Source organism: Cibotium barometz, chromosome 34 (assembly GCF_041138505.1).
Source record: "Cibotium barometz isolate CiBa-2024 chromosome 34, ASM4113850v1, whole genome shotgun sequence".
NCBI classification, from domain to species: domain Eukaryota; kingdom Viridiplantae; phylum Streptophyta; class Polypodiopsida; order Cyatheales; family Cibotiaceae; genus Cibotium; species Cibotium barometz.
In genome coordinates, this window is record NC_141079.1 from 47,875,028 (window position 1) to 47,895,751 (window position 20,724).

A 20,724-nucleotide genomic window follows, 5' to 3' on the forward strand; every position below is an offset into this window, starting at 1 on the left:
GTTGCAACTTTAACAGTTAGGTCTTCATGACCTTAATCCACAAGATAGTCAAAATGCTTCCCCAGCATTCTTGACATAAAACAGTCATTTACAAACAGTCACAAAATACAGTTTCTAAATCGAACTCTCGTCTTTTCACATTATCCCTCCTTAGTCCACATTACTTATTCCACATTCCATTCAATGTTGTGTACTCATTCTCATCTATTTCCTCATATCGACGACACATTAATTCACATACACATTCACATTCACATCCATACATCCACATTTACATGCATACATCCATTTTCACATCCTCATTTTTACATCCACATCCCATATCCACATTCATACATACACATCCATATCCACATCCATACATCCACATCCACATCCACATTCACATTCACATCCACATTCACATCCTCATTTATACATCCACATTCACATCCACATTCACATCCTCATTTATACATCCACATCCACATCCACATCCACATCCACATTCACATCCATACATCCACATCTATATGCATACCTCCATTTTCACATCCTCATTTATACATCCACATCCCTTATTTACATTCATACATACACATCCATATCCACATCCATACATCCACATCCACATCCACATTCATATTCACATCCATATATCCACATCTACATGCATACATCCATTATCACGTCCTCATTCATACATCCATATCCACATACATACATACATCCACATCCACATACATACATACATCCACATCCACATTCCCATTCACATCTATACATCCACATCTACATCCACATACATACATACATCCACATCCACATTCCCATTCACATCTATACATCCACATCTACATCCACATTCATATACATCCACATCCACATTCCCATTCACATCTATACATTCACATCTACATCCACATACATACATACATCCACATCCACATTCCCATCACATCTATACATTTACATCTACATCCACATACATACATACATCCACATCCACATTTCCATTCACATCTATACATCCACATCTACATCCACATTCACATCCACATTCCCATTCACATCTATACATCCACATCTACATCCACATTCACATCTATGTATATACATCTTCATGCATACATCCATTTTCACATTCATACATCCATACTCCCATCTCCACATCCACACATCCACATACATACATCCATTTCCACATTCCCATTCATGTAACCCCATATGCCTTCACATCTAATCTTTTACATCACATCCATTCTCGCCCTATCACAACCCATATACATCTTATCCTATCACATACACTTCTTACCTCATCCCATACACATCTTATCACATCTTAATTCATCTTATCACCACTTATACACCTCTTATACACCTCTTATCACATCCTATCACATCTCATATCTATTTATAGACTACAAGAGAATTCTTATATTTGATATAAGATTTCTTTACACATTTACTTATGCATAAATTCCATTTAAGGAGATTAATACTTCCGAAGAAAAATCAATCTTTTATGCATCTTCCTATGCATAAATTCATTTTAAATGAAAATGACACTTTTGAATTAAAATTCAATCTTTTATGCATCTTCCTATGCATAAATTTAATTTAGATGAGAATGACACTTTTGAATTAAAAATTCAATCTTTTATGCATCTTCCTATGCATAAATTCAATTTAGATGAGAATGACACTTTTGAATTAAAAATCAAAAAAAAAATTTAATGCATCTTCTTATGCATAAAGTCAATTTGGTAGGAATTACACTTTTAGAATAAAAGAATTTCTCTTATGCATCTAAGTTATGCATAAAATCCATTTATGATGAAAATCACACTTTTAGTATAAAAAGAATATCTTTTATGCATACCTCCATGCATGAAATCCAATTATGATAAAAGTAACACTTTTATAATAAAATAATCAACTTTTATGCATACCTCTATGCATGAATTTCAATTGTGACAAAAGTAACACTTTTACATTAAAATAATCATCTTTTATGCATACCTCTATGCATGAAATCCAATATGATAAAAGTAACACTTTTGATATAAAAAAATTATCCTTTATGCATACTTCTATGCATGAAATTTAAAAATGATAAAAGTAACACTTTTGATATAAAAATTTTCCTTTATGCATACTTCTATGCATGAAAATTAAAAATGATAAAAGTAACACTTTTAATATAAAAAATTTATCTTTTATGCATACTTCTATGCATGAAAATTAAAAATGATAAAAGTAACACTTTTGATATAAAAATTTTTCCTTTATGCATACTTCTATGCATGAAAATTAAAAATGATAAAAGCAACATTTTTAATATAAAAAATTTATCTTTTATGCATACTTCTATGCATGAAAATCAATTATGCATAATATAAAAATCAATTTCTCTATGATTACAATGAATATCTTTCAATTAATCTAGGATGATAATTCCTAGAATATGGTAGGAAGTCCTCTTTTTATGCTTTGAATGAAATTATTTTATGCATAATTTTTATAAAAATTTTGCCATAGCTCCGCTGCTATGACTGATAAATCTCAATTTTTCTAAGGGATAAAGCTTATCATTAAGGAAATAATTAAAATGATCTCTAATTGGATCACTCATCCATAATGGATTGAATCATCAATATACATAAACTAAAAGCATAGAAAAAAGCCATTAATTTGGCCTCAAGCATAGCTTAATCTTGGGTTAAGGAAAAGCTTTATGAAAAGCTTGATTTGGATTGAGAATGGGTCATGAGTATGACCATTTCTTGATTGAGAGAGAGAAATTACATAAAAACTATTAGAATTTAAACATAAATGGAAATTAACTTCAATAGCATTTATTAAATTATGTAACTCTTCACTAACATTATCAATTCACTTCAATAGCATTCAAAAAAAACCATACCAATTAAGCTTATCAAGCTTGAGAGGGGTTGAGAAGAGAGAAACATTGAGAAATTATAGAAAAGATCAATATTCACTAATTACCTTACAATTTGCTTGATTCTTTGTTCACGGTAGAGGCCCCCAACCAATCAATTGGTTAAGTATGTTGATGGAGCCACTAATGGGGATTGAAGAAAGAGGGAAGCTCCAAAAACTAGTGAATTATTAAATGAATTCACAGTTCTTGGCTTAGGTGGAGTAGAGTAACGATGCATAAACACTATATATTTTTCAACAAGGGGGAGGCTTCTATTTATAGGAAAAATTGAGCTCCTAACCAAACAAACTAATTCTAGAATTTTCTAAATCAGTTTGGTCAATATTTGACCATTTTTAGGTCAGTTAAGCTAACTTTTTGGAACTAGACTTGAATGAGGAGAGAGAAGAGATGAAATATCTCAATTTTTATGAGTTTAAAACTCATTCAAGCATGTGAAATATGCACCTCCTTTAAAGAACTCCCCTTCCTTACATATGTGTCATAATGGAATTATTTTAATATTGCTCATAGATTTTTACTAATAAACCTTGTACATTTTCAACTCTTCATCTTATGTGAAATATGCACCTCCTTTAAAGAACTCCCCTTCCTTACATATGTGTCATAATGGAATCATTTTAATATTGCTCATAGTTTTTTACTAATAAACCTTGTACATTTTCAACTCTTCATCTTATGTGAGCATTTACTCATTTTTGGATACCCAAAATATATCATATTTTTAATATTGCTCATAGTTTTTTACTAATAAACCTTGTACATTTTCAACTCTTCATCTTATGTGAGCATTTACTCATTTTTGGGTATCTTCTTTTACAAATTGGATTTATCTCCTCCCTACACATGGATTGATGCTATTGGCCCATAGGAACCTTAATTGGACCATAATCCAAAAATTTCTGAAAATCTAGACCCTTAGGCTAAGGTCCTTTATACCCATTTCCAATTAATTCCAATTGCACATTGGAAAGTTCTTTTTGAATTTCTGTTTCAGGGGAACTTATTTTAATAAGATGAGTTATTTTTCTATCCAAAAATATTCATAATCTGAATATTCTCTCTCTAGAATATTTTCTCTCTCTAGGTTAAAACAGTTAGAAACAAGGTCTTTATATTTCTGAAGAGGGATTGATTACAGGGGAAGATACTTGACATCAAAAGGGGGTTGGGGGAGGAGTCTTACATTCTACCCCACTTAAAAAATGAGAGATGTCCTCATCTCGTAAACTGGGATAATTTCGCAAGATGCACAAATATGAGACTTAGAGAAAAATTTTAATCAAGGTTAACCACCAAGAAAAGTCTTAAAGAGAGCAAGATTCAAAATAAGAACAAGATTTAAACTTTATTCATTCTCGGAACTTATACAGTAAGGATAGAAGAACTCTTTACACTTCCATAAGCCCGTCCATCATATGATCACAAAAGCAGCACTCACAAGCTGCGCAAGTATAGGGTAACTCATCTATGGGAATGATTCTGCTGGTTATTGCCGCACCTATTTCAGTGGTATGAGGTGATCTAACAAAAGGACCTCTGAGAGGTAAGCCAAAAACGGGGTAAAGGCATATCTTCTCATGAGGAAGAAAACACGCCAGTAAGAAGACCCGCTCAGAAAACCCAAGATGTCTTGATCTCATGACACAGTAGTATCGGGGACCCAAACCCAAAGCTTCAATAACCATGGCCAAGCGGACATTATTACGAAAATGTTGCTGACCCTAGGGTGTTACCCTAGTTATGTCTTGATAGGTCCGCCATTTGGTCTGCGCTACAGAAGTTCCCAAGTGAGGGAAAAGTGAGTGCTCATACTGTTCTATAAAATCCTTCTTCACAGACTCACTTGCGTCTTGAAGGTGAGGAATCATTATGGATAAAACTAATTCTTGTTGCCAAGCCATGAAGGAGATTAAGAAAGAAAGGAGATCGATGGGAGTAAGATTACTGTGAACGACAAGTAAAAGTTACGACTTATGTAAAGGAAGGAGCTAGTGTAACCTAGAAGCCAACGGTAACTTGCCACTGAAGTTTTACCATCTTTCCATGATTTGGGTTTGGCACATTTTTTCTATAGAAGGCATTAAGAACTTTGAGATGAGGAGATAAAAGAAGCTTGTAGGCTAAGTCACCTACTTTCATTGAATTCAGATAAGGTTCACAATATCTGGGGGATAACTTCTTATACTCCCCAAGAGATAAAGAACTTCTTTTTGGGCCGTACTCGAATGAAAACCAAAACCGTGGTATCCAAAACACCGATTTTCACTTCTGAACTCATTGTTCTGAATCCTTAAAACAGGTAGGACTCCTGAGAAGTATTCTAGGAAAAGGATCTTATTTTTTTTCTCTCTCTTTTTTTTTTACAGAATCTTTCTTTTATTTTAGAGAGAGAATAATTATAAGATCAAAAGGGAGATTCTTACTCCTATATACCTCGAAGGTTGGGGAGGAATCTTACATTCTACCCCACTTAAAAAAGTGCGAGATGTCCTCATCTCGCAAGGTAGAGGATAACTCTTTTTCTTAAGATCCAATTTTATTCTGGGGTTCCTTATATTCTGGTCAACCCAACAGAATACTGGGATAAATATCCCTTAGAACTCATCAACAATTCATTCAGATCATATCATTCATATCTTTAACATGATAATGGTCCATTAGACCGAAAAAATTCCTTCTGAACATTCCTCCACGGGAATTTTAGTCAAGTAAGTTCTCAATTTGTCATCCCTTAACTTGATCTAACGATCAAGTATTAATAGTAGCAATCTGACAGCACAATCCACTAATCTCATAGTGATTTGCTGAAATTATTATCATCATTCCAGTTATGAATATCATCACAGGGACTCGTCCCATTCATCCTCATTGAGGTTTCGCTCAGATTATTACATTTCAACCAAATTTCAAGGATCATCATTTTTCAATCAGAATCCAAATCAATTCATCAATTCTCAAACAGAATTAAAAATCATATCAACCACATTCGAAATCATCCTCTGGATAGCATTAACGCTTATAATTTCAAGTCTTAGATTTACTCGTATATACTGTCAGTAAAGAGCTGCAGTATACTCTCGGTATATACGGGTAGTCACGGCCCTTGGAATTATAAGGTAAATACCACCATGTCTAGGCCTCAAGCAAGTCAGGGATTCTATATAATTGTGGTACTTCCATCTGAAGACCCAATTACCAAATTACGAATTTTAGTTTGAATATCAAATTGTATGACTTATATCACACAATTACAACCTTTTTGTGTTTCTTGATAAATTGTTGACATATTTGTCTTCTCAGTTGATCTTTATTAACCAAATGCTCTGATACCAACTGTGAGATCCCTGTTCCCACCGAGCAACGGATTCAGGATACTGGCAGCGGAAGTAACACATCATGCGCGGGTAGGGGTCTCACACTCGGGGCCTCGCCCACCACGGATATCCGGACAAGAGACTAATCCGTCGGTTTGTCCAAAACCGAAACCGAAAAAACTTCCTTTACCCGGAAAGCATGGGCGATTCCACCAGGATAACTCTTTACTCTAACGTAGTCAAGATCATTACGGATCAACTGATCTGACTGCACCTTTAACGGTACTTGGTCAAATCAAGAAAGAAACTTGCACTTGGATCATTGGGATCAACGCTTTTTTCCCCATCAAGAGGCACAGCCGTTGATTCCTATTCATAGAACAATTTCTATCCGGGATTTACTTCATCTATGGTAATAATAGAAATTAAATCTCGATTTACGGATCCATCAGTCCAGCCTAACCCCATCCGATCCCATGGGTTAGCCAACCGCCCAACCACTGTAGTGATGGGATCCAATTTGGAATTTGGTTAGGTTTTGTCCCGGGTACCAAGGAAAAGAGTTCCAAGGCCCCCTAGCCGGAAGTTCATGCAAACATAAAACTAGCCACACCACTTACACACCCAATATGAAATTGCCTTTTTCGTAGCATCAGCTAACTTTAAAACAATCCTTTAATGAAACCATAGTACCACTGATCACAATCTTCCAATTTATCCGGTTGATTCATAATTTCCCATCATTCCTTCATCAGAGTATCTATGGCAGCATTGGCAACTAGAACGCTCACCACCTGTCCACACAGGGGCCTTTTCAATAGTTCCTAGCCCATAATACTCGGCAATATAATCACTTATAAGAATCAAGATGGACTCTTGTTGAAGATCAGCAAGATCAACCAACAGATCCATATAAAGAGCCATGGACTCATCCATTGAAGACCAGCAAGGTCAATCAACCAGATCCATGCCCGGTTTCACAAAACAACTCTTACTCCTTGTTCCAATATCTTCCTCGACGCACGCGTGGGTATCCTGGGCGACCCAGAGCCCGAGCACCGTATGGTCAGCACTCTCTAGGATCCTTCGCAGGTGACCTAGCGCTTCACTCATAGGCCGCTTCCTTGGTCCCTCATCCACCGTACCGGAAGCTCACCATTTAAATCGAACCGAGGCTGGTCAAGACCTCGGTCGACCTTGCTACGCGAGACGTCCTCCATTGACTCTCCGTCAGCAGTTGCAACTTTAACAGTTAGGTCTTCATGACCTTAATCCACAAGATGGTCAAAATGCTTCCCCAGCATTCTTGACATAAAACAGTCATTTACAAACAGTCACAAAATACAGTTTCTAAATCGAACTCTCGTCTTTCCACATTATCCCTCCTTAGTCCACATTACTTATTCCACATTCCATTCAATGTTGTGTACTCATTCTCATCTATTTCCTCATATCGACGACACATTAATTCACATACACATTCACATTCACATCCATACATCCACATTTACATGCATACATCCATTTTCACATCCTCATTTTTACATCCACATCCCATATCCACATTCATACATACACATCCATATCCACATCCATACATCCACATCCACATCCACATTCACATTCACATCCACATTCACATCCTCATTTATACATCCACATCCACATCCACATTCACATCCATACATCCACATCTATATGCATACCTCCATTTTCACATCCTCATTTATACATCCACATCCCTTATCTACATTCATACATACACATCCATATCCACATCCATACATCCACATCCACATCCACATTCATATTCACATCCATATATCCACATCTACATGCATACATCCATTATCACGTCCTCATTCATACATCCATATCCACATACATACATACATCCACATCCACATACATACATACATCCACATCCACATTCCCATTCACATCTATACATCCACATCTACATCCACATACATACATACATCCACATCCACATTCCCATTCACATCTATACATCCACATCTACATCCACATTCATATACATCCACATCCACATTCCCATTCACATCTATACATTCACATCTACATCCACATACATACATACATCCACATCCACATTCCCATCACATCTATACATTTACATCTACATCCACATACATACATACATCCACATCCACATTTCCATTCACATCTATACATCCACATCTACATCCACATTCACATCCACATTCCCATTCACATCTATACATCCACATCTACATCCACATTCACATCTATGTATATACATCTTCATGCATACATCCATTTTCACATTCATACATCCATACTCCCATCTCCACATCCACACATCCACATACATACATCCATTTCCACATTCCCATTCATGTAACCCCATATGCCTTCACATCTAATCTTTTACATCACATCCATTCTCGCCCTATCACAACCCATATACATCTTATCCTATCACATACACTTCTTACCTCATCCCATACACATCTTATCACATCTTAATTCATCTTATCACCACTTATACACCTCTTATACACCTCTTATCACATCCTATCACATCTCATATCTATTTATAGACTACAAGAGAATTCTTATATTTGATATAAGATTTCTTTACACATTTACTTATGCATAAATTCCATTTAAGGAGATTAATACTTCCGAAGAAAAATCAATCTTTTATGCATCTTCCTATGCATAAATTCATTTTAAATGAAAATGACACTTTTGAATTAAAATTCAATCTTTTATGCATCTTCCTATGCATAAATTTAATTTAGATGAGAATGACACTTTTGAATTAAAAATTCAATCTTTTATGCATCTTCCTATGCATAAATTCAATTTAGATGAGAATGACACTTTTGAATTAAAAATCAAAAAAAAAATTTAATGCATCTTCTTATGCATAAAGTCAATTTGGTAGGAATTACACTTTTAGAATAAAAGAATTTCTCTTATGCATCTAAGTTATGCATAAAATCCATTTATGATGAAAATCACACTTTTAGTATAAAAAGAATATCTTTTATGCATACCTCCATGCATGAAATCCAATTATGATAAAAGTAACACTTTTATAATAAAATAATCAACTTTTATGCATACCTCTATGCATGAATTTCAATTGTGACAAAAGTAACACTTTTACATTAAAATAATCATCTTTTATGCATACCTCTATGCATGAAATCCAATATGATAAAAGTAACACTTTTGATATAAAAAAATTATCCTTTATGCATACTTCTATGCATGAAATTTAAAAATGATAAAAGTAACACTTTTGATATAAAAATTTTCCTTTATGCATACTTCTATGCATGAAAATTAAAAATGATAAAAGTAACACTTTTAATATAAAAAATTTATCTTTTATGCATACTTCTATGCATGAAAATTAAAAATGATAAAAGTAACACTTTTGATATAAAATTTTTTCCTTTATGCATAATTCTATGCATGAAAATTAAAAATGATAAAAGCGACATTTTTAATATAAAAAATTTATCTTTTATGCATACTTCTATGCATGAAAATCAATTATGCATAATATAAAAATCAATTTCTCTATGATTACAATGAATATCTTTCAATTAATCTAGGATGATAATTCCTAGAATATGGTAGGAAGTCCTCTTTTTATGCTTTGAATGAAATTATTTTATGCATAATTTTTATAAAAATTTTGCCATAGCTCCGCTGCTATGACTGATAAATCTCAATTTTTCTAAGGGATAAAGCTTATCATTAAGGAAATAATTAAAATGATCTCTAATTGGATCACTCATCCATAATGGATTGAATCATCAATATACATAAACTAAAAGCATAGAAAAAAGCCATTAATTTGGCCTCAAGCATAGCTTAATCTTGGGTTAAGGAAAAGCTTTATGAAAAGCTTGATTTGGATTGAGAATGGGTCATGAGTATGACCATTTCTTGATTGAGAGAGAGAAATTACATAAAAACTATTAGAATTTAAACATAAATGAAAATTAACTTCAATAGCATTTATTAAATTATGTAACTCTTCACTAACATTATCAATTCACTTCAATAGCATTCAAAAAAAATCATACCAATTAAGCTTCTCAAGCTTGAGAGGGGTTGAGAAGAGAGAAACATTGAGAAATTATAGAAAAGATCAATATTCACTAATTACCTTACAATTTGCTTGATTCTTTGTTCACGGTAGAGGCCCCCAACCAATCAATTGGTTAAGTATGTTGATGGAGCCACTAATGGGGATTGAAGAAAGAGGGAAGCTCCAAAAACTAGTGAATTATTAAAGGAATTCACAGTTCTTGGCTTAGGTGGAGTAGAGTAACGATGCATAAACACTATATATTTTTCAACAAGGGGGAGGCTTCTATTTATAGGAAAAATTGAGCTCCTAACCAAACTAACTGATTCTAGAATTTTCTAAATCAGTTTGGTCAATATTTGACCATTTTTAGGTCAGTTAAGCTAACTTTTTGGAACTAGACTTGAATGAGGAGAGAGAAGAGATGAAATATCTCAATTTTTATGAGTTTAAAACTCATTCAAGCATGTGAAATATGCACCTCCTTTAAAGAACTCCCCTTCCTTACATATGTGTCATAATGGAATCATTTTAATATTGCTCATAGTCTTTTACTAATAAACCTTGTACATTTTCAACTCTTCATCTTATGTGAAATATGCACCTCCTTTAAAGAACTCCCCTTCCTTACATATGTGTCATAATGGAATCATTTTAATATTGCTCATAATTTTTTACTAATAAACCTTGTACATTTTCAACTCTTCATCTTATGTGAGCATTTACTCATTTTTGGATACCCAAAATATATCATATTTTTAATATTGCTCATAGTTTTTTACTAATAAACCTTGTACATTTTCAACTCTTCATCTTATGTGAGCATTTACTCATTTTTGGGTATCTTCTTTTACAAATTGGATTTATCTCCTCCCTACACATGGATTGATGCTATTGGCCCATAGGAACCTTAATTGGACCATAATCCAAAAATTTCTGAAAATCTAGACCCTTAGGCTAAGGTCCTTTATACCCATTTCCAATTAATTCCAATTGCACATTGGAAAGTTCTTTTTGAATTTCTGTTTCAGGGGAACTTATTTTAATAAGATGAGTTATTTTTCTATCCAAAAATATTCATAATCTGAATATTCTCTCTCTAGAATATTTTCTCTCTCTAGGTTAAAACAGTTAGAAACAAGGTCTTTATATTTCTGAAGAGGGATTGATTACAGGGGAAGATACTTGACATCAAAAGGGGGTTGGGGGAGGAATCTTACAACACCGACGCTTGCTTGCTACCCACTGCCGTAGTCTCTCCCTAGCCATTGATCTGTTGTATCCTTCAGTTCTTCTTACATTAACAGTTTTCATTATTTGACGCCTAAGAGACAAATTACCACGACTTTTTTGCCTTTTTTTGCCAACCAGAATGCGATAGAACCAGTTGAACATTTCATGGAGTGCATTACTCTTGACTTTGCCACCACCATGGCGAGTGCCCTTAAAATACACGGCCTTTGCTTGGTAATGTGATTTCTCCATGCCTTGATTGCTCCAAAGTGCTAAAGAGCCATATCTATCGAGAAAGTATGGCCCATGTGCATACAATATATGCTGCATAGAAAATTACAAAAAGTCAACAAACAGTATGAAGAACATACTACAAGGACACAATAAATACAACATTACCATGTAGTGAGTAATGTGTGTTTCTCCCCATGCCTCGACCATTTCTTCTGTGAATCTACAAGTGGCTTGTTTAAGTGCCTCAATACCATGGTCATCCAGGTGAGGTCACTCTAGAAGATCGACCATTTTATTACACACCTCCCATACATGTGCACGTTTTAGGCCAAGCCTGGCATCATTTCCTCGATATGTTGTGACATCACATATCTTCTTCCAAATTTCAAAGTCAGTGTGGCTATGAGAACCCAAGTGGTTTGATAGCAAGTGTCTTGCCTTTGATCCACCCATGCAAATTTTATTAGGGTTGTCTTGTGTAGGGTTTGATTTTCTGTCCTTTGTCAAGACCACTGCTCCAGCATGTAATCCCATAGAGGAAAGTACACCCTCTAGTGCACGTATTGACAGGCTTCTCGTCGATCTTCGGGCTCCATGTTCCAGACATAGTTTATGTGGAGCATCAATAGCTTATCCAAAATCCTCAGTCTTGCATGTAATGTGCACACATGCACTTGACATAGTGGAATTTCCAAGATTGGGTTCCAAGCATTGTCCTCCTGGTCACGACTAGGTGGCTTGCTCTGGTCACAACTTAATATGCCATTATGCCATACCTTTGATCCTTTCCTCTATTCAGCATCAAAAACGATTGCTTTTTTTGCACCCACCTGTTTTTGACTTTTGCCTTTGCTAGGTTGTTTCCCTTTTACTCTTGAGTCTACTGCTGTCTTGGAATGACAACAGTAAACACATGAGAATATAGTATTCGCACCTGTTTTACAACCCAACATACACTTTAAGGTTTTTAGATCGCCACCCAAGTGCCATTCAACGTTAAAGCAGCCTATTCCGGGAACATCAAGCTTCTGACCATTGACCTGACAAGAGACGACATGTTGAATGCCAGACCGTTCAAAATACCACCTCAAGGTATCATGGTTCTCTTTTGGGAGGACCCATGCTGCTTGCCACCAGATGTTCTTCTCTGATTGAATGCCGTAGTAGTCTTGCTTATGCCCTTGACCCCTATTGTTGCTGTCTTCAGTTGCATCCAACTCTTGGGTCTCTAAAGGCCTTCCTCTAAGTGCTCGGCTCATCAAGGTTAAACTAACACGCTCCAGTCTTTGACCTTTAACCACTTGACATTCATCCAGCTTCAAGACAAACACGGCATTTCCACCTGTCTCTTCAAGTGTGAGGCCATAGTACTGAATCATTGCTTTTTGTAGCACTTCCATGTCAATGTAGACATTGTTATATGCATTGTATTCAAAGGGTTTGATTGTTGGCATTGGCATAATATCCTCCACCCACTTGTACCCACCCTCGAACATGGATGCATTATCACCATTAGCACACTTCTTTGCCATCTGTAAGCTATAAAGTGTTGGAAGCAAGGATTGCGTAACTCCCTTTGCTCGCAACCCTAAAGTGATTGACCTGTAACCTTTCTGGCTAATACCTGCTGAGTCACATATATCAAGCATCTCTTTGGGGGTGACAATTTCTCCTTCAAGAAATGTTGACGAAGGGTCTCCCGCAGCTTATCATTACCAGAACCTGTTATCATTTCCATAATATCCTTCTCCTGAAGGACATGCTGAAGAAGGGAGGCATTAACATTGTCCTCAGCGTTGTTACATCCTAGTATAGCTGTTGCACAAGCCCTACAATCACAATGGTCAACCATGAGAGATGCTTTATTCATTAATTGCTTCTCAAAGCTGCTATAATTCCTACAAAAATTTTTACCTGGTTGTTTGTTTACGCCTCTTGCATGCGCCTGCTGTCTTTGAAAGCAACCCAACAGCTTTACGTTTTCTTTGCCTTGCGTGATATCCCATGGGAAGATGAGTGAAATGGTGAACACGACGCCGAAGATTACGAGTGGAGTGTTGAAGACGAACATAATTATCGGTAAATTGATTTATTGTGCGCACACGATCCGCTAGATTATTCTTCTGCACCTCAAGCTCCTCTGAGAGCTCTTTAATCCTCTACATCAAACCATTGATTTGCTTAGTCGATGCCGCTTGAAGCTGGTCGAAGACAAATTGTGTTTGCCTCTTTTCAGCTGCCTCATCTAGCCACAACATGTGTAATCTCCTACAATAGCCAAGAAGCCCATTGAAACCATCACCAACAAACATAAGAAAACTTGTAATGCTTTTGAATGGTGGAGGGGCACCATATATTGGATCTGGTGGATAAAGATTTCCATCAATCCAAAGATCAATGGCCTTTGCTCCTTGCATTCGAAGCTGATCGTATGAAATATTGGGTGCAACATGCCTACTGCGTAGGGTTGCGTATTCTGTCTCCAAATCAACCTGAAGGCGGATCTTAGAAGGCTTATTGGTGATGTCTTGTAGTGCCATCTACAAGAAAGTAGGCTTGTAAGCTTGGGTTGAATAGGAGTGGAAGGAGCAGGATATGGTATCAAAAAATAATGGGAAGAATGGAGATGAGGGTTGCTTCTCTAGAGCTGCATTGTGGATAGAGAAAGAAGCCAGAAAGGGAGCCAAAGAAACATAGAGAGGGTTGGCAATGGTGAGACGAAAATGCAAAGGAGACAATGCATCATGGGAAGCTTCTTTACTGCAAGCTATGGCTGCTAAGCAATATAGAGAGAGAATACTTCATGAAAAGGTTCTTCTGTGCTACTACTGTGGGTTTGGAGAGAGAACCAAGTATTGTAGAAAGAATGCTCCTGGTAAGCTTCTTCCTTGCAAGCCATGGCTACTACTGTGGGTTTGGAGAGAGAAGGCTCATTTAGGAGTACAGACATGCTAGCTATGGAGAGAGGACCAAGTACTGTAGAGAGAATGCTCATGGTAAGCTTCTTCCCTGCAAGCCATGGCTACTACTGTGGGTTTGGAGAGAGAAGGCTCATTTAGGAGTACAGATCTGTTAGCTATGGCTTTTGGAGTAGAGAAAGACGCTTTTTTCCATGGAGAAGGAGTGTAGGGCGTTTTAGAGAGAAGATTTAGAGAGAGAAAGAGATCTGGTGTACACACAAAAAAGGGGGGAAGAAAGTGACGAATTTTTGGAATGTTTGGAGTTCGAAAAGATTGCTGCAGGCTATGATTACTGACTGACAGCCCATTACAAAGCTTTAAAGTCACCTAGGTGGCCAGATCTAGGAATATCTCCTTTTTTTAATTTTTTTTTTGTTTTTGTGAAAAATCAAATATATGCTTTTAGGACTAGGCCTCTAGGCTTGGTCAAAAATGGATTAGCATTTTAAGCATTTCACTAAACGTCCAAATTAAAGGGCCCAAGAAGACTCCATTGAGTTCCTAATGAGGTGCTTTATCAAGTTCTGAGAAAATGTCTGCGATCTTAACAAGATACCGTTGTTGTGGATCCCTAAAGATCTCAGCTCCTTGAGCATTTGTGTAGACATATTGGAGTCTCACATTGAGTGTTAACCCCATGGTGTCGGCTTCAAATGGATTAAAGGATCTTGAGGGTGTCCTATTTGGGGCTACGGGATGACTATTTGTCGGCCCTAGATTGTCCATGGACAATGAACTAGTTGTTCTGGAGGAAAGGGTATCGGATTGGGATTCAGAAAGGGTTTCAGCAATATCTGCCAAATTTCCTACCGATTGGGTCCCACTTTCCTGCGTAGGTACTCTAGAAGGTGCCCTAGGCCCTATGGCAGAATCTACAAGACGTCCTGACCGCAAGTGCATAAGGTCAAATTTTTTTGGTTTTTTATGTGTTTTTGTTTTGTTTTGTTTTTTTTAAATAAAATATATATATATATATGTATATATATATGTATATATATATATATTTTAACCTACCTAATCACTAAATACAACTAAAATGAGTATGTGTGGTGTAACTATCTATCCTATTTTTTAAAAAAAATTTAATTATGATTTTTTTAAATGATTTTATGATTTTTACTCTTTTTTTTAAATTAATTACAAAAATTATGAATCACACTAAAAAAGATACTAATTATTCACAAAGTTACAAAAATTAAAAAATACAGGTTACACTAATTATGCAAAAAATTTAAATGAAGAATTACAAAATATGCAAAAAAAATATGTACAAAGTAAATTGAGACATGAAAAAAAAAGAAAAAAGAAAAAAAAAAGAAAAAAGAAAAAAAAAGAAAAAAAGAAGAAAAAACCAAAAAAATTTGACCTTATGCACTTGCGGTCAGGACGTCTTGTAGATTCTACCATAGGGCCTAGGGCACTTTCTAGAGTACCTACGCAGGAAAGTGGGACCCAATCGGTAGGAAATTTGGCAGATATTGCTGAAACCCTTTCTGAATCCCAATCCGATACCCTTTCCTCCAGAACAACTAGTTCATTGTCCATGGACAATCTAGGGCTGACAAATAGTCATCCCGTAGCCCCAAATAGGACACCCTCAAGATCCTTTAATCCATTTGAATCCGACACCATGGGGTTAACACTCAATGTGAGACTCCAATATGTCTACACAAATGCTCAAGGAGCTGAGATCTTTAGGGATCCACAACAACGGTATCTTGTTAAGATCGCAGACATTTTCTCAGAACTTGATAAAGCACCTCTAGTCAATGACCAGGGTAACATGTACATGGGTGGAGTTGGTGTTCGCTACGAAGTCACCTACCATCCAGAAAAGGTAGACAAATTAGGGGAGCTCTCTAGAACCGAGTTCTTAGACTTATCAGAACTTTCCAGAGCAAGGGAGTCTAGAGATGACTGGCTCATTCAGCCGGACATGCCTGGACCATCCAATGCCCAGTCCTCAAAGCCATCCATAGATGATTTACTTCTTGTAGATCTAAATTTGGAAAGGGATAGGAAAGGCAAGAGTAAAATGGATCAGGGGGCTGAAAGCCAATGGGAGTTTGTACGACAAATTCCTGTGACAAAGGTCTTACAGGATGACCCACTTCAAGAGGTCTATAAGGACTCGTTAGAGGGATATTATGCCACAACTAAATTGCCAGAGCTGGATCTTCCTCTAGCTCATGTGGTGGTAGTTGAGAAGCTTGCAGGACACATGAACAGAATAATTGATAAATGGGCCAATGAATACCGAACCTTAGATTGGAAAGAGATTCGGGAACTCACGTGGAAAGGACAACCATTATTCATGGAAGTGTTCTCAACAAATACAGCCAAACCAGGAGAGACAGCCTTTCTTGGAGAAACTGTTGCTCCTCCCCTACGAGAGTTCATTAGAGAGGGACCCTCAACATCTAAGTGGACCACTGCTAGTAGCCCAACTCTAGCACCAAGATATCGTCCTACACCAAATGTGCGACCACCACAGGTCACACCACACCATCTTTCTCACTATAACAATCGGAGGGTAGGGGAGCCAACTCGGCCTCCCATTAATGCACCTCCTGAAATGCGGGTGACAAGATCTTTGGAGGGGTTTGGTGAGGCTGGTAATAGGGTACCCACACCAATTTTGGAAACATGTGGACCATCTTTCCAAAGAGAGGAACAATTTCCACTGAGAGTGAGAGGCCGTAGGCCCTATGACGAGTATTCAAGACAAGTAAGGCCATCAACTCTTCAGAAACTGGTAAAGAAGTATGAAGGGTCGGGAGATCCATACGATCATGTAGCAGCATTTAGGCAAGCAGTTCGAGCTGAGCAAGTGGCTGATAAGCATACTCAAATTGAAGGATTTGGACTCACTCTTGAGGGAAAAGCCTTGGCTTGGTTTCAGGCATTAGAGGCTTCAGACAAATCTTCTTTACGAGTTTTGGAAGAGAGATTCATTGCTGCTTTTTCCTTGATGGGAATACAACATGACACGGTAGCACACATCTACTCTTTCAAACAAGGCGAGAATGAGAGTGTTAGAGACTGTGTAAATAGAATGAAGCAGTACATTAATCGTTGCCCAGAAGATGAGAAGCCCGCCCAAAGTCGATTAATTTCACTCTTCTTAAAAGGACTCAAAAATTCAACACTGCATACACATCTCTATGCGAAGAAGCATACAAATTTCAATGAGTGTTGCCATGATGCTATGGATTTCACCGATAACTTCAAATTCCAAGATGGTTCTGGCCCAGAGGTGAAACCTAGAGATCAGTGGGGTGATGACCAAAGTTCAGGGTCTAGCGCGCTAGTAAATCCAGACCAGATAGCTAACCTAGTACTACGGAGATTGGGACAGACCTATCGTCCACCCATGCAGCCACAACAACAGCAGCAGAGAATGAGGAGTGTACTTCCTACAGGTCCTCATCTTTGGCGGTAACCATAAAACAGAGGATTGTAATACCTTTTCTCCTCTAGTCACAAACCAACCCATAAAAAAGTGGTGCCAAGCCTGTGCTTGGAACTTTATCCACACCACACATGAATCAACTGGTGTACCTAAGGCAAGTCCAAAGGAGTCTCATTTGAGCATAGATTCTGGTACTCCAATGCCTAAATCCTCTTATCTTGCTCAAATTCCAAGACAATTGATAAAATTCCCACCCAAGAAGGACATACCTAAAACCAAAGATAAGGCATTAACACTACAATTGAAGCTCTTTGGTAGATCAATGTTTACATAGTGTGGTTCCTTATGTCTTAGAGGATTATGTTCTTTTTGAGATGATCTCCACCAACGCAAGGGTAAGATCAGTGAATCCACAATAAGATCGACAAGCCAGGGCACTTTTCTCCCATTAGGTTTTCCCCTCGGCTATATTCGGTGTTTGGCACCAATGGCAAATTTTATTTTTATTTTTTTTTTCTTCTTTTCTTTTCTTGTTTGTTAATAAAAATTTTGCAGAGATCTCAGCTTAAAAAGAGCATCAAACACGCCCCACTAGTCCACCTATCATGCACACAAATTAGGAAGGGGGGAGACATGCTACGCTTACAAAGATCAAGGAGGAGCGATCTGCACCAAAATCAGCAATTCATCAATGCAAACGAACAACATCAACAGGGCACTACAACAGGTGTATTCAAATCTTAATCTTTATTTCTTTATGTGCTCTTATCTTTCGAATATATGGTTTGCATGTTCACACAATATTGGCTGGTTTGAGTTTTTGATTAGTTGTTAAAATATGGTGAGTGAATTCTAGAGTCTTAGAAGACTTAGGAAAAGATATTTCTATCTAAAGACAGTGTAGGATATATACCAATGGAGTATGCCAAGTACTTATGTTTTCAAGGTATATTAGTTATCCTTAGTGGTAGCTACCTCTTAGATATGAGCTAGGTGCTAGGAGTCATAAAAATTTACGAAAATGTGCCCTAAAAAATATATATCCAAAATAAGTTGAGACAGGAAGTGTCTACCACCATGTGAAATGCTTGGTAGGACCTGAGGTTGTCTTAAGCACCTTGGGGCCGATGCCTTGGTTTCCATGGGGTGAACACTGATGTCTAAAAACTTCAGAAGAAGAACTTTGAGGAATCTATCGCCTTGATAGATGTTGGTAGGACTCGGGGGTACACTATGGGCCCTCAAGACCGATGCTTTCATCTTCAAGGGGTACTCCTTAGGTCATAACAGAAAGAAAAAGGGTCTGTCGCCCTTGAGATACTTAGCGGTCTTTAGATTCTCTTGGCGGAGGTCTCTTGGCCATTGCTTGGGTCTCTTTGGGATAGAACCTTAATCTTCATCAACTTCTACACACATATCAAAAAAAAGAAAAAGAAAAAAAAACGAGAGTTCCAATCACCTTTTCTCATATTTAGGAGTAGGTATGCCACTTAGGAATAACTTACATACTAGTAGGACATTGAGACTGCGGTCATAACCGACGGTGTACAAAGCACACTTGCCTTTACGTAGCACTATCTACTACTTAAGTCTCACTTTGACTAGTCTTTACTCACCTATTTTAGTACTCATTAAAACTTTAATCAGCCTTGCACTTGTATGTTCACGTGTGAAAATTATCATTGCTGATTTTTCTTTTCTTTTCTTTTCTTTTTCTTTTTCAATAAAATATTTCAATGTATCCATGTTTTTTTTTTTTGTTGCAGCTCTTGCTACTACCGCGCTCGAGGACGTGCGCAAAATAGGAAGGGGGGAGTGTTGCATGCAAATGAATATCAATACAAGGATGCAACAAAAAAGATACTTAGGGCTCTTGTAAAGAGTTCCACTTTGTAGATGTATGTGGGAGAGGGCTTCACAATAATCCCACATGGGAACTTTTGTGAGTTCTAGAATTTTTGTATAAAAGGTGGCTCATTTGAGAGCATGGACACATTGGGCAAACTCATGTTTGAGCTCTCTTGAGACTAGCTCTCCCTCTTCTTCCATAGAGGTGCAAGCTCTTCTCACTCCCCATCAACATTGTTGTAAGTTCTATTCTTTTGTTAATTCAATGCAATGAGTGATGTTTGTCTCTCTTCTCTTGTCTATTCTCTAGTATGCATGTTTCTTTGTTGTTAGCTTCAAGGTTTGTGTGCATGCTAGGGAGTAAGATTTTGAGAATGAAGGATGCTTTGAGCTTGTGTATGCAATAGCTTAGCTTTCTTCTTGTTTGGATGTATGAAGGAGTGGGATGATGAGTGAATGAGTATGGCAAGATTGAGCTTGAGTGTGTGTTGAATCTATGTCAATAGTAGTAGTTTTCTTAGCATTCTCTCCATTAATTGGATAAGCTTTTGTGCACCGGTACGGGTTGAATCCCTAGCTCCGAAAGGGATGCAAATCCCATTGGATTGAGCTACGTGTGGATCGTACTACTCTTGCTACAAGTGAGAGAGTTATTCCGTCTCTCCAGATACCCCTCGAGT